The sequence below is a fragment of the Rattus norvegicus genome, chromosome 1 (genome assembly GCF_021556685.1).
Source record: "Rattus norvegicus strain SHRSP/BbbUtx chromosome 1, alternate assembly SHRSP_T2T, whole genome shotgun sequence".
In the NCBI taxonomy this organism is placed as follows: domain Eukaryota; kingdom Metazoa; phylum Chordata; class Mammalia; order Rodentia; family Muridae; genus Rattus; species Rattus norvegicus.
Genome location: NC_141534.1, coordinates 10,571,308 through 10,583,541, shown reverse-complemented (window position 1 = coordinate 10,583,541; position 12,234 = coordinate 10,571,308). Strand labels below are relative to the sequence as shown.

The following is a 12,234-nucleotide window of genomic DNA, read 5'->3' as shown; positions in this document are numbered from 1 at the left end:
GTCTCTGTCTCTGTCTCTCTCTCTGTCTCCCTCTGTCTGTCTCTCTGTCTGTCTCTCTGTCTCTCTCTCTCTGTCTCTCTCTCTCTGTCTCTCTCTCTCTCTCTCTCTCTCTCTCTCTCTCTGTGCGTGCATGTGTATGTATGTGCTAGGTATATATATATATATGCTATAGCATTTGTGAAGTCAGAGGACAACTTGGGGAATCTGTTCTCTCCTTTCACAGTGTGGGTACTAAGAATAAAACATAGTTCTTGAGGTTCTATACCAAACACCTTTACTCAACAAACCTTGCCACTGGCTATGCAAAGACACAATTTTATAAATTTCTTAAAAATCAATCTCATATTGTTAATAATTTAATCATGTGGAATCAACTTGATATCAACAAATCCTTACAAAATAAGTTTGTGTTTGTCATCAATAAAATTAAGTGAATCATTTATTACTTATAATATCAAAATTTGACTGAAAACGTGACAAGTTAATATAAAATATTAAAACACATTGTTTTGTATTTTTTTAATATGGTAAAATAAAACTACAGAAAAGATGAAATTGCAACCATATTTCTGTGAAGAACCTGTACAAGGCAAACTTACCCATACTAAAGCCACAAGTCAGAATATCTCCAGAAGCAAATCTGCCTTATTCCCCTTGATGTTCCTGAATAAAATTACTTTGTGCACTTCTCGCTCACCAGGCTTGTTTTGATTGCTGGAGAAATTATATAGCGTATATCCCACCGTGACTGTCACTCGAAGTTATGATTTTGTTGTGCACTCTTACTGTTAGGTCCTGGTAATTCATTTGTCTTCTTTTCTATATTATAGTCCAGTGTATCGAGATACCACATTGTATTTATCCATTATAGTATTAAATGTATTTATGTTTGTAAAGTTAGTTATCGTGAAAATGATGCTAGAAACATTATTAATGCCATTTTATGCAAATATAAACCTCAGAAATATAGGAGGATATCATATTTGATATCCATTACTCTCAATGTAAAGAATAACTGAATGAAAGAAAATCTTGGACAGTGGCAAGATAGAATTTTTAACATGAGATAACATGAAAAGATATTCAACATGACTAATCAAAAAGATGTGAATTACACCTTTAATGACACACTACTGTACTCTTCTCAGAATAACAGAAGACAGAAATAATGTCAAGCTTAGATACAGACGCTATAAACATCATAGATAGTGTGGAAGTTGGTGTGACAGATAACTCACAGGACATATGTTAATATTGTGTGGTATTCACTAGAGAATGTGGCTCAAATATGGGTTTAAGTAAAAGGAAAATCTTTTTGGCCATCCAGTGACTCTAATGGGTACTCAGGAACTCAGTGTAGCACCAAGTATCTCTCAGGGTGAACTTTTGAGCACAAAGATCATGTACTGGGATGACAAACTTGAGTTAACAATAATAGTTAGGCAGATGTGTAACTACAGAAGCTGAAAACCAAGGTTGGTACATTTTGAGACTTTCCCAGAACTCTATAAACTGATGGATTAGGCCCTTGCTTTAGTTTTGGCAGGTGGCATTATCCACATGCTGAATTTTACAGCCTGAATGATATTTCCATCATAGAGTCAGCTGAGCTAAAGTGTGGGGTCCTAAGAAATTTTGGGACCCTGATACATTAATAGCAATGAAAGTAAAAATCTGTACATTCTATATTCTAACAAACCATCAAATGGAGTTAATGATCACAATATGTTTAAGGAAGAGGTGCAAAACTATATTTATAACATAAATATAATAATGTTACTATTTATTTTATAGGGTATTTCAGCTGCTTGTAAAATTGTGCATGGCTATAATTTCAGTCTGTCACAAATACCAGAAGTTTATCTTCTGCTTTGGAATATATGTTGAAAGACTACATCACATCCTGTGTCTTCTTCAATGTTAATCCGTATGTTCTCATGGTTCTATAGATGCTGATTTCTATGTCCAGACATCTATTTGCAGTCCAGCCACTGGTATGGTCAAGCATCTCCAATCTCAATGTTATGTAAAAATCGCTTTATATCATCTACAATTGGTTAATAAAGAGATAATCTGCTTAGGCCTCGGCAAAAGAGGGCAGAGAAGGCAGGATATTTAAGCCCATTGGGGAATCTCAGCGGGGAGTGGGAGGGAATGAGAGGAAGAAAAGGTTTAGAGAGACCATGTGGAGAGACAAGGAAGGGTTGACATGAAGTACACATGGATCAGAGCAAGCCAGGGCACGAGACTCAGACTGAAGTTAAAAGATCATGAGGCTGGGAAATCGAAGGCAGCCTTAGATTAGCTCAGAACTTGCCCAACAGAGTGGTTGCAGCCTTTTAATAAAAATAAGGTCTGTGTGTCAATTGTTTGGGCACTAAAATGGATAAGAATGTATGTAGGAATGCCCTGCAGTTATTTGGGAGTAAGGGGTTGAAGAAAACTCCCCAAATTTTTATAACAATGAATAACTATTTTTAAAGAAGTATAAAATGTCTATTAATGTGTAGGAACATACTTATACTTGGGCCTACTAATAACATGGGATTATAGATTAATATCAGAATAATACCATATTGATGAAAGTGTTCATAAGCTATTATGATACTTTTGGGTAAGTATGTGGGACAGCTGATAACCTTCATTCTAGATCTGCTTTCAAAACAAAAATCAGAAGTGTCTTCAAAATAAACAGCATAATGGGAAAATCTAAGACTATAAATCATGTCCTGTGGAATTAATGTAGGAGAAAACCAATGGAACAAAATGAGTGTTGAATGGAACTCAGAGACTGGAAGCTTTGATCATGTAAAGGAAATTCTGAGTATGGTACAGACCCATAGCAAGCTCCAAAACTGTCAAGCAAAATAAGGGCTTGGTAAATTAACCTCAGAATCAAACCAAGATTTTCCCAACCCATACGATGAAGTACAATTCTGCCCTTCTTCAAAGACCCTCTGCTCTCTAGCCAAAGTCAGAAAAACAAGGGCTAAAGAAACAAAACCAAATTCCAGCCAAATGGAGACTGTATGGGCTGGTACACCCATAGACAGCGTGACTTCCTATACAAAGTAGATGAACCCACCCTTCCTGGTCTCTTAACTCTTGCTCAAATCAAGTATAACCTTTCAAAGCACATTGCCCACTACATACATATACATACATACATACATACATACATACATTCATACATACATTCATACATACATACACACATACATGCATACACACACACACATACACACACTCACACAAAAGAGGGTTTGGATCATAATTAAAAGATGAGTCAGTGGTGGTTTAAGAAGGTTATATGCTATTAAGTTCCAACTTTACCTTTTGGGATTTGGTCTGTTGCTTTGTAGTCAAATGCTAAATCCTCTATTCTGAGGTCAGGTTGCCCTAGTGCAAGCACATTCTCATGTACACCAGCCTTCGGTGTGTAAACCTTGCTCCCAATTATCCCTGATTGGTTAATAAAAGTTGCTGACAGCCTTTATCTAGGCAGAATAGATTTAGGTGAGGCAAAGGTTTCCAAGCTTGGGGTGTCAGGTAGGGACCAGGAAAACAAGTGGGGAAAGGAGGAAGAAGGAAGCTACCATGGGATAATATGGACCATGAACTTGTATCCATGAAGGCTGGCCTGATGAAGCAGGAACAGTGCGATCAAAATACTTGGCAAGTAATGTATTGGGGTTCAGGGCAAGGAAGCAGACAAAATAGCTTAGAGGGTTGATAACTGATTACCTCCAGTGTTTTAAAGTTTATTATAATTCTAAAGGTCTCCATGTCTTTTATTTGCATAATAGCAGGTTAGAAATTAACTGTTGTCATATTAATTTCTAGCATTACCATTTGTAATACAGAAATATTAATATTCATCTTTGACTTATCCCATTCAATGAGCTCAAAACTAAGGAGAAGAAAAAATGATCAGAAATTACCTGGGTGTGGAAGAAATAAATGAATGGAGTGCAAAGAATTTTCTGGACTCTACATAATAAACTGTGTCCATGTTTCCTTTCTGTTACAATGCTGAAAGACTTTAATGGAAAACACCTTCAATGAGATAGGATTTATTCCAGGTTTCAGATCATCAGTAACTTCCTATCCCAACACTCATAGAATATATAATACAAAGTGAAAGTCACAGCAAACTGTGAGATTTAAATCACTGTGATGTGCTGTTATTAGGTCATCAATTGTATATATTCAGTCCTGAATGATGAGGTTTTATGTGCTGGGGCAGAAATAACAGCAATCATTTTCATAGTGAATGTAAAAATGTCCTAAAAATAAAATATTAAATTAACTAATTAGGCCAATTTTCAGGAAATCCGTTCCTAATGATTCAACTAATTAAGCAAATACATCATTGATAACTAAGGTTAGGAATTAATAAACAAATGAAAAAAACTAAAAATGGTAAATAATTGGCACAAACAAGGGAACTCTCCCAAGAATAAACACCAATTATTTAATCTAAGAAGAAAATGAACCAAAAAAAAAAAAAAAACCCAACTATTTACAATGCTCTCAAAAACAACTTGTTCTAAGTTTTGTATTTAATTTCTTATAGTTTCACATATTCACATATGGAATTTTGGCCATTTTCAAAAATCTCTACTTTCTGATCACCCATCCTCTCCTCCTGAAAGCTTTCTTCTCAACACATTCCCCTCCTACTTTGCTTTTATATGTGGGCCTTTGACTGAAATCACAGTGACTTGCATGAGCGTGGGTGGGAGGGACCAGGAGCAACTTGTCAGTGCATGCACTGATAAAGATGCGGAAGACAACCTCACCCTTCAAGAGCCATTAATTGCCAATAATCCTTCTGGGGTGGGGATAGGGTATCACGGGCCCCTCCCCACTCATGGTGAAATGTTCGGAGGTCCAATCTTGTGTGAGGCTTGCACAGTGTAACTGAATGTGCTAAAATTCAATATCACATAGCCTTCTTAAAGCATCACAGACTCATCATCTAATTAGGATCCCAGCACCCGTGTGTGTGTGTCTGTGTGTGTGTGTGTGTGTGTGTGTGTGCGCGCGCGCGCGCGCTCACGCACGCGTGCACGTGTGCATGCGCTAGCCTCAACTAAACAGGCAAGCCAGTGACATGCCCCATCTGAAAGGCTCTAGCAAGAATACTATAATTAAAAAAGAAATAAATTTAATATGAGAATAACCAAAGGCCATGAGACAAAGGCAAGGAGACAAACATGTATGTCAGACAACTCACAGCTGAGTGGATTCACTACCATGCTGACCTGGCCCATCAGCCACTCTAAGGGCCTGCTCCCTATTTCTATCTTTTTTTTCCCCATCGTTATTAACTTGGGCGTTTCTTATTTACATTTCGATTGTTATTCCCTTTTCCAGTTTCCAGGCCAACATCCCCCTCCCTTTCTATATGGGTGTTCCCTTCCCCATCCTCCCTCCATTACCGCCCTCCCCCCAACAATCACATTCACTGGGAATTCAGTCTTCCCCTTCCCTGGTGCTCTTACTAGGCTATTCATTGCTACCTATGTGGTTGGAGCCCAGGGTCAGTCCATGTATAGTCTTTGGGTAGTGGCTTAGTCCCTGGAAGCTCTGGTTGCTTGGCATTGTTGTACATATGGGGTCTCAAGCCCCTTCAAGCTCTTTCAGTTCTTTCTCTGATTCCTTCAATGGGGGTCCCGTTCTCAGTTCAGTGGTTTGCTGCTGGCATTCGCCTATGTATTTGCTGTATTCTGGCTGTGTCTCTCAGGAGAGATCTACATCTGGTTCCTGTCGGCCTGCACTTCTTTGCTTCATCCATCTTATCTAGTTGGCTGTATATGTATGGGCCACATGTGGGGCAGGCTCTGAATGGGTGTTCCTTCTGCCTCTGTTCTAAATTTTGCCTCCCTAGTTCCTCCCAAGGGTATTCTTGTTCCCCTGTTAAAGAAGGAGTGAGGCAATGCGAATGCATTTTGGTCATCCTTCTTGAGTTTCATGTGTTCTATGGATCTATGGTAATTCGAACATTTGGGCTAATATCCACTTATCAATGAGTGCATACCATGTGTGTTTTTCTGTGATTGGGTTACCTCACTCAGGATGATATTTTCCAGTTTGCCTATGAATTTCATATCTTAACCTTATGTTGCACATTCCTGAGGAAGACAGTATGAACAGAGTTGTTACATACTTAGATACAAAAATCAATCTGTGTATCATTCTCCATGCTGCCATGAAAAAAAGTGCAGGTGTCAGGTAACTATCCGTATAATCAAACCAGGTCTTCCAAATTTGAAGCCTTTCTATTACATTCTATACAATTAATTTTCAACAATATAAAATGTTTCCGGTATTTAGACCTAAAACAGTCTTTTACAACACACTTCCTTGAAACATCCTCAAAAGAAAAAAAAAGTAGTGTGTAATGTTTGCCTTTACTGTATTTTATTAGGCAATATCACATCTGTGTGATTCTGCAAACAACATGTGACAAAGCTGTATGAACAGAGCACATTGTGGGAAGCATTACACACTAACATTATTAAAAGCACTTAGATATATGTTATTTTATTATGTACATTAGCATATATAGTCATTCTTTTCAGCAAGTCCATGTCTTTTGGTGCTAAAAGATCAAAAATCACCTATTTTGTTGCAAATATGTTTTATAATATTATCAAGTTTTATTCTTACTAAAATGTATTTTCATGATTGTGATCCCTTGTGTATATGTGCAGAACTGTTGTCTGGCCACTTCTCAAGTCAATAATGCAATCCTCCTTTCTGGCAACCGTTTTGACTCACACCGTTTACTCCCTTGGTAATATCCACAGATAATTTAACTAACCCATACACATGTATGTGAAATAATAAAAAGCTATATACAAGATAAATGAAAGCGAAAATTAGTTTAGATAAACAGCATGCATTTTAATGTCTAAACACTCTGGCACAACTTGACGTGGAATCGTAATGAAGCAGAGATCCAGTGCCTTCTAGACAGAAAGTCACCTTGAAAGCAGCACGAGGTTGTTGACAAGCACTGCCTGTGTTGTAAATATACACTGGCAGGGGAAGGTGAATGCAAATGGTACATGCATTATAAATGTGCTGTAATACAGGAAGACGGATGGCTCTAATCCCATGAGCTGCTTTGTTAGTGAAGCCTTCACAATAGTAAACAACAGCGTGATCAATTTCCAAACAGCAGAGGATCCGCCTTATCTAAACTATGCAAAACAATGAATTATTGAAAGTAATCATTTGAAACGTGATGGTGCCCAAGTAATCATCTGAAAGGACACTTGAATGAAAATAAACTGGAAGGGAAAAACCGTTATTTTCTGTCTGGAGTTTCAGGGCCCTTCTTGGAATTCAGCTTTCATGTTTATGCATACTACATTCATGTATCATCATCTTTGGCAAATACCAATACCCGATACATATCAAAACACCAAGTAGGTTGAGAATTACAAGTATATATTCATACAAACTCCTAAGGAAATAGAGGAATTGTAATATATCAAGAAAAATGTTATATTGTGTGCAACATGTGGGCAACATTGGAGGATACACGTAGGCAACAAGTATCTTCAGATTTATAGATATTCCTCACATCATACACCCTTGCACTAAAGAATATACTTAAACTACGAATAAATGTGAATTTTGTTCCTCCATATTTTCAGCCGTGCTAAAGGTAAGTGGAAGTCTCCATTCTTGCCAATATATTTGTAAAATACTACATAATCTTTACATTTATATTTCCACAGGGTTTTTTTTTTAAATATTTCAGATTCCTGGATGAAAAGCACATCCTGTCCCTTTAAGATTAGGAGGCAGGGAGAATTGGTTTTTTAGTTATGTGTTTGTTTTGTTTTGTTTTTGTTTTTATTTGTTTTTTCTCAAGCTATGCAGGGTTCGGGGACTAGGGCAAAATATGTACTCATTTGGTATACCTGATTCTAGGGCTCATAGAATAAGCTAAGAAACAGCTGGGCCTTCTAAATCAGTCCAAACAGCACACCAAGAAGCAGGCTCGAACTTCAGCCTGAGGTCTTCGCAAATGCTAGTCTATGCTGCCTTGGAGATGTGCTTAATTGAGCAAATGCTAAAAGCTCGTGCTCAGCAGTGAAGCAGGCAAAGTCCTGCTGCTCAGAGGGCAGAAAGCAAGCTGCATGCCTCCTGCAGCCAAAAAGTTATAGAGAATAAGGTAGATTAAAATGTCAGGACTACCTTAAGCAACTGATTTCTTTCAATGTGGGTTCCGTGGGCATACTGGGACTGCTTAACACTGTCATGTGCTTACATGACACATACATGATCGCCGAGAATAGGCTTATACAGTTAATAGCAGTGGATTTAGATGAAGTTAAATATAGGAAAGATATTAATTTAATTTATATAAATAGAAAGAAGATATAAGTATATTTATTCACAGAAATATTAATTTTCATAGAAGGAGAAATAAATGGTGATTGTTTAAATATCTTTAAGGAGACATGGATGAATAAATAAATCCAGGCCTTTGATCTCAACACTTAGGAGACAAAGGCAAGGATAGTTCTATTTGAGAGGTCAATATAGAGCTATTCTAAATAAAAGAGGCTGATAAATTGAATCAGTCTATACTTCTGATGACTTCAGGTTTCTGGACCAAGGGCATGCTATTTTGGGGAAGAGGCTATGTATTTGTGTGAATAGAAAGGAAAAAAAGGCTTTAGACTCCTTCCAAAGTAATACAAATCAGATTTTATAGAGGAAGACTGCATCAAGATTTTGGCTAAAGATAGGAAAGAAAAAAAAATATATCAAGACCAGGCAGGACAGGTAACATGATTTGCTGATCCTTCTACAGGGAATGGCTGTGGAACTGGCTGAGACATAAAAACTTCAGCTACATGTAACCTATAAATCTTATTAGTTACAGAATCCTCAAAATTCATCATGCCATCCTTTCGTACGGCAAGATGATTCATTACAACTTGGTTGTTGATCAAACTAATTCATACAAAAGATAGTTACCTTATATCTGCTCAAACAAGGAGCAAAATTTCATTCTTGGCTGATCTGTGTACCTTTAACATTACATACAAATATGTTGATAGAATTAAATATTGGTTGTAAGGTTTATATATTAGAGAACAAAACACCAAGAGGGCAGCCCTGACAAGATTCACCGTTGGAAATGCTGAAATGACCTTCTGTTCCAGCTCCCTGCCTGATCTTGCCTCAACTGATGTTTCCAGGACTTGCTTCCAGAAAAGATTCAGGAAAGACTGCTAATCCCCCAATGAACTTGCTTCATCCAGCCTTTCAGACTGTACAAGTCAGACCTTCAGTTAAGCCCTGACCTTTACCAACACATAAAGACTTGGCAACAAATGAGACCAGCCAGTGTTCTTTTGACTTAATCATTTTTGAAATTTCCTCTTGGGCTCAAAAGAAATTCTTCACTCCAATTTAGCAGGAAGCAATCATAAGAAGACCATCATCCCAATCCTTTAAGCTGGGGTGGAAGGTTTTAGTCATTGTATGAATTATAGATATGTTGTCATTTTAAGGCATAATTTACAAATAATTACAGTTTTGAACATGGAAGAAACTAGAGAGTTTAGACTCAGAAATTACTCTTTCATTTCCTCTTTCTTATGGGAAGAGGATTGAAAAGAAAAGGGGGATATAGTAAAATTATAGAAATTAGACAAAAAATAAATAAAAACATTTTATAGCCATAATCTTACATTGGTAGAAATCTTCATAGTTTGTTGCAGAACTGGTTATATTTTCTTACATTGGTACAGGATTTGTATATTGACACAGGTTTAAGGGTTTCTTTGGTTTAATTCATATATTGATACAAATTTTAAAATTAATTTTGTTACTCTTAAATACATGTTGTACCTACACAGTTCATTTGGAATCCTGGGTGTAGTCACGGTCTTTTTAATGGCTGCAATTTCAAACTGTTTGGAATGATTGCATAATACAATTTGTCAACTAGCCAATCATAGTCATGTTGGATACTAGTCTAGATTACCACAAAAACATACATCCCAGATTATACAGATAATAGGTAGCTGGGGACAGGCAATGTTTGCATAGTCAGATATGTAATAAATGGATAGATGGTCTTCAAAAGTGTCGGAAATCCATAGAATGTGACATTTAAAATTATTTCATTATTAAAATACCTTTTATGCATGACACATATCTGCTCCTGACAGTACCCTCATTTCACTTCAAAGAAGATTATCAGCATCAATATCTCTATATACAGTTGCTTCAGCTGTGACAAGCTAGTCACACGGCAAAATATGCACTAACTATATCTGTGGACAAAATGCTGCCCAGAAAGGACAAACAGGTACAGAATAGTCAATGGCTAAGCTCTGCCGAGACAGGGTAAGCTAATCCTTCATAATTCCTGCTTCACATAAGGTCTGTCAGCTGATCTGGGCCAGAAAGCTGAAGATAGATGCTTTGACATCATCAGAATGTGGGGAACTGTTCAGGCAGTCAACTGTCTAATTGTTTAAATTTTGGAAGCTGTGCTCCTGAACTTCCTGCTTTCTCAAATATTCATTTCTTCTCAAATCTCTAATGGGGTTGAAGACTAGATCATTACAGTCACACAATGTTGTTTAAGATTTAAGAACATCATGTCCTAGGTCTAAAAAGATGGTTTTCAATGGTAATACTGGTTAAAATCCAAGATGATTTAGGTACAGAATTGTAAATGTATTAAGATAGAATAGATGGTAAGGTACCTCATCCAAGCTATAAATATAAATAAACTGGACTTTTAAATGTAATTCATACTAATAATTTTCATAATTGTTTCAAAAGGTATTGTTTGTCACTATAAGAGGAAGAGACCTTCTAGTTGAATAAAGGAGGAAATGTAGTGGGTTGGCCTGATGCTGTTTATAATCTAATGCTAATATTTGACCACCAAGACCTGGTTGTCCCAGAGACAGAGAATCTGCATGTAGACTTTTCCCCAAGTTATTTCTGATTAGTAAATAAACATGCCAACAGCCAGTAGCTGGGCAGAAGAGACACAGTTGGCTTTAGGTTTCCTGGGCTTGGGGTTAGTGAATGATGAGGAGCAGAAGAATGTGGAAGAGGAAGAACATTCCACTGTTGGTTAGGTGAGTCATGAAAATGTGGCCATGAGGGCTGGCCAATTGGAGTAAAGAGCAGCCCAACTGAAAGATAGTAAACCATAAGTAAGAGTTATTGATAGGAAAGTAGATTCTAACAGCATAGAGAAAAGATATCTGTTCAGCATTTGTGCTGACTAAGGCTTATTGTAAATATAAAGGGGATGTGTATCTTTTATCCAGTAACTAAATGGTCAAAGGCAAGGTAAAAACCCAGCATCACTATTAAGTACTTTCTACATCAGCTTTTGGTGGTGCCCAGGGGTCTCTGGGTTCTGTGATCATCTCAGGGGTTGTCTCAGGAGTACTATGTCCTGCTAATACATTATGGCATCGGGTAGGAGACATCTCAAGCATTGTCAAGTCTTCCACAGATTTGTGTAACACCAGACTGCCAGAGTGGTTTCTGGCTAGCTCCCTGTCTGGGCCTCAGGGCACCGACTGTGGCTTGCTCCTTAACCCAGCCCAAGTCACCCCATATGAATGGGTGTCTGTCCCAGGTTCACTCTTGTCAAGACCTGTGATCCCAGGTGAGATCTTTCTAGCATTCCTCTTGCTCTCAACTCTGGAAGCCAGTCTGGGCCTGTACAACAATAGACTGATGGTCCTTTCATCCTATCTATGTGTCTCTGTCCCCAGCATCAAACTGGTGGTCATCTCAGAATTGAATTTTTTCCTCAGGTTGGCTACTAATCATTCAGATGTTTGCATTTGGAAGACTGAGTGTAGATGTAGCCTCTCTCCTCTCTGTCACCTACTGAGGCACATGTGACACAGCAGCCATACCTTCAATGCCTGTATGGTCAGGAGTCTTTATTTTTTATTCTCTCATATGTTATATCCCTACCTCAGATTTTCCTCCCTTTCCTAGTCTCAGTCTCCCCTCAGTTTTCCTCTTCCCCAGATCCAATCCTCCTCCATTTTATTCAGAAAGCATAGGGGTCCCAAGAATATCAACCAAACAAGGCATATCAAGTTGAAATAATACTAGGTATATCGTCCCATTTTAAGGTGGGATAATGCAAACCAGTAAAAGAATAAAAAGGGTCCCAAAATTAGGCAAAAGATTCAGAGACATCTGTCATTC

The 12,234-nt window shown here is 37.6% G+C and overlaps 1 non-coding gene across 1 annotated transcript; it reads right to left on the bottom strand.

The window, feature by feature from the left end:
• Positions 1 to 11,824: 11,824 nt before the first annotated feature.
• LOC120100430 (small nucleolar RNA SNORA17) lies at positions 11,825 to 11,955 on the bottom strand. Its single transcript, XR_015655968.1, has one exon. It is a non-coding gene; the product is annotated as a small nucleolar RNA SNORA17 (small nucleolar RNA).
• Between the last annotated feature and the right edge of the window lie 279 nt (positions 11,956 to 12,234).